The following is a 4,286-nucleotide window of genomic DNA, read 5'->3' on the forward strand; positions in this document are numbered from 1 at the left end:
TAAAATCAATCTATCAAAATTAATACTTAAAAGCATATTGTTAAATATTAAGCTTCTAATTAAATAAGCAGTATTGTGTGCACTTATTAGATAGCTAGTAAGACACATGCTAATAAACCCAACTCCCATTTAATAAGAAACTCAGTAACATTAGATAGTTCTCTTCTCGTGGAGACAGAAACAGGACTAAGCACAAACTCAGTTTCAAGATTATTTACATAAAGCTTTACACACAGCCTAACCCAAACCCAATATATATCTATTTATGGGTTAGTGCCACTACTCCCTGTATTGGTAAACACACAAAGCAGAAGGGAAGCTGGAGGCAGTGGTGCACCAAAATAGATGGAGAACTAACAGCACTTGCAACCATGGCAGCTATTTTACTTCCCAGGTGTAGGTTTTTCCCTCCTTATCAGTCTCATAAACACTTCCCACCCCGAGCTACTTGGAGTCATGAAGCCCTTGTGTCAAGGTCTGGGGCTGTGTCTGCCTGTGCTGCCAAGTGTCTGTGCTTTTTAACACTATTGCAAGATGGTTTGGGGGAGTGGGGACCTGAGGACATCCAGTCCTAAGAATAGCATCTTCTAGCCTGCAGCATGGAAGGCTTCCTCAGGAGATGAGGCATGATGCACAGAGAAAAGGAGCTCTAGGCTGCTCAGTAGGAAGAGCATTTCCCCTCTCTGATAGACTACCTCAGAGGCAGCAACGAGAAAAAGCAAAAACTGGGGATCACCTATTTCTAATCACAGAGTAAGAATGAATGGTCCTTCTGACAATCACTTCCACCTTCCCATTTTTCTGTGGACTCTACCATAGGTCTCGTGAAACAAGACTTTTCCAAGAAAATAAAAATCTTCCTCTTTCATCTCCCCAGCTGCTGCCAGGAAAACAGAGAGCCCTGTACCACATCAGCAGCTACCCCATGAAAATGGCATTAATTTGTGGTGAAAGAATTAAACCAAACAACTAGGAACAACAGAAAGATGTTAAATGTTCTTAGGAAAACAAGTGATGCCCTTAACACTGCTTTTCTAAAAAACGAAGCAAGAGAGAAGAACAAACCAAATGTTCACCTGATTTACCAGTTTTCCTAATTAATTAGGAATTTCAATTTCCTTGAAATTGCCTTGCAGTGCACCCTTCAAATACAGCATGCTTTTTAAAACCTCCTCCCAGGAACTCAGCTTTGGGTACTGCTACATTTTTAGAACATTTTTCACTTTAATTTCTTATTTGAGTATGCAAATCAAACCAGAAAAAATATTAGAAAGAGTATGTGATTTGGGGTCTTCTTCCCTGTAATGATGATGTCTGGATGTTTGGTAACTAGTTCAAAATGGGTGAATAATGAGAAAGTTTAGGTGTGCTGTGGCAGAGGTGAGTGCCACTCGGGGGCTAACGAAACCTTGATCATTTTAAAAGAAAAATAAATTAAATCTTTACTTTGCACACTGTTGGACAGAAATGTCTGAAGACACAGTTTTAAGTGTTTAAAATTGGACTAGATATTGAGATGTTATCAGCAAAGAACTAGAACACTACAAGTCTCTTTTCCAGCCAGAGGAGCTCCTTATCTGGAGACTCACTGTTTCACTTTTTAGCCAGATTTTCCTTCTGTCTGGGAGCACTCTTTTATCAGCAGTCAACAGCCCACTCCTAGGATCATAACAGTACTTCCCAATAAACAGAAAAATCTGAAGGATTACATTTCTATTCCAATTTTGCCTTGTACCTCTCCTCTGACTTTATCTAAGCTTTTCTTCCTGCAGCACCCATCTCCAAGTTCCCCTTCTGTTTTCTGGGGCAAGCACTTAGCAAAAATCACCAACCTTTCTATTATTTTGAAACATCTTCTGTTCATTACAAATCAATAAATCCCAGCATTGTTTCTTCTTGTGGTCTTTTGTTCACTGCATGTAACTGTATCTTGTCTTTGATGATAAAATCTTAGCAAGATAGGCTTCTGATTTTTGTGAAAGTGCCTTGGACAACCCCTCTGTGTGTATATATGTATATATATGCATTTCTCAAACTAACAACTTTTTGTTATTTAAAAAAGAAGTGTTTTTCCCTTCCAGTCCAAAGTGCTTTGTGCCAGTACAACTGTGGAGCAGAAACAGGGAGAGAGGGAGGAAAAAAAAAAAATTAAAAAATTGTTACTGACAAAGAAAACACTGACACAAAATTTGCACCCAAAAAGGATGTGATTCTGCAGACAACATTGTACAAGATGGAGATATTACTATAAACTTTTTAGTTCCCTTAGCAACTGACAGAGTGATGTCTCTGCCTTTACAGAGCCATGTAAAAGCATCTGTGAGCTCGTCTGCACTAACTTCAACTTCATCCAAAACTTTACAGGAATGCTGGGTTATTCTTGGGCTTAGGTGCCTTCCAAGTGACAACCTCCAAAGTGCAGATGTGCTAAAAGCATCAAAGCCCTTCCTTTCCCTCCTCTCCTGCAGCTAGGCTTTGGCAAAGACCAGCTCCTGGCTCAGATCCTTTTTCAACATCTCTTCCTCCTTTCCACTGCCAAGATTTTCCCAAGCCCTGTCTGTTATCAGTGTTGCTGGTGTCTGACCAGGTTGCTTTTGCCAGTCTATTTTGGTTTTGACCATGCACAGCTCTCATAGCATGCATGAACACTCCCAGCACACACTGAAACACCAACACTCTCAATCCTTCATTATAACGTGGTTGCAAAGGTTCTACTCTCATTACCTAACTTCAGGTTTCCATTTCCTGCAGTTTCCTATTGCACTCAGAGTCCAACAGAGAAGAAGGACTTCTCTTAACTCATATGATCCAACATTTTCACCGTTCAGGCAAAAGGTAATCTCACAGATTACCTTCCAGAGGTAATCTTAATCTCCTAGAGGTTTCCTGATAACCTTTACTCCACAACAAGTAGTTTTTTAAACATAAGAAATTTTTAGATAAATGAGACAAGGATACATTATATTTCATTTCCTTAAGCTACTAATATGTTGTCGAGGGAATTTAATACATTCCTTTTATTATTTCCAGGAAAGCAGGCCAAATATGTAACTATTTTAAATGTCTCTCTGGATAACATTAAACTAGTGCTTGATACGTGCATAACATCTATAAGCATGAAGTAAAGACTCTATAGCTTCCCATGATTATTGTACAAGTGCTGTTGAACTTTTGGCTCAAAAGAAAAGCCCTAAAACAATACACTGAATTCTTTTTATGCTTGTAAATCATCCACAAAAATACCTTTGAAGCCATGGTTTAGATTTTGTGAACTGAAGTTGCTGGGGATTTTTCCCTTTCGATCAGAAAGGAGAGCAAATTTCCCAACTCAATTCCAAACACAAACATGCATTTATAAATCCTGTGGCCAGGCTCCAGTACCACTTAATGGGCAATCCATTTTGTGAGTTCAGAATTAGAAACACTCAGGTTTGTCTGTTTGACCTGAAGACAAATAACTTGCTCCTGACTTGAAAAATGAGACTATTAATATTGATGTGATGTTCTTTCACTTAGCTAAATAAACAGACTCTGGAATATTAATAGTCTGAGGAAGAACAGCCCTGGCACAGCCAGTTTTAAAGCCCAGCACTGGAGGCACAACCTTTAAACCCACTGCCACAAAAACTCTGCTGACCAGTCCCTCCTGACTCTGCCCTGCAGCCACAAAGTGGGTGGTGCAGGTATCTAAGAACAAGACATCTGGAGACAGAAAGCAACAGAAATAGGGAGGAGGAGGAGAAGAGGGGAAGAGAAAAACTCCCTGCAAGCTCTGTGACCATCCTGAAAGCCATCTGACATACTGGTCAGGTCTGGGGCTTCTTACCTAGAGCTGATTGAGCCCAAGATGAAAGGCTGGAGAGAAAATGATGCTCATTTCCAGAAATTACACTTTAAACCCCTTAGCTTACTAGTCTAGGTTAGCAGCTGACAAGGCAAAGTGAGAGCCCAGAGCTTGCCTTCGTGCTGACCCCATAATAAAATTAGCAGAGCTCTCTGGCAAGGGCAGGATTCCACTTACATGGTTTGCACTACAGAATAAAATCAGCAAGCAGTATGTAATGGTCCTAAGCAATTGGTTTGGGTTTTTCTTTAATTAATCAAAATAGCATGCTTGTTTTCATGCTGCTTCTACTATGATGAGTTTTTGCCATCAAGTAGCATATTATCCGGTCATTTTCTCACCATCAGACACTGGAGGATCTTTTAGCAAGCTGGAAAAAGCACCTTTCCATTAAAAAAAAAAAGCCCCTTTCCATCCAGAAGCAGTAATGTGTTTTAAGAAC

Source organism: Merops nubicus, unplaced genomic scaffold (assembly GCF_000691845.1).
Source record: "Merops nubicus isolate BGI_N331 unplaced genomic scaffold, ASM69184v1 scaffold341, whole genome shotgun sequence".
NCBI classification, from domain to species: Eukaryota; Metazoa; Chordata; class Aves; order Coraciiformes; family Meropidae; genus Merops; species Merops nubicus.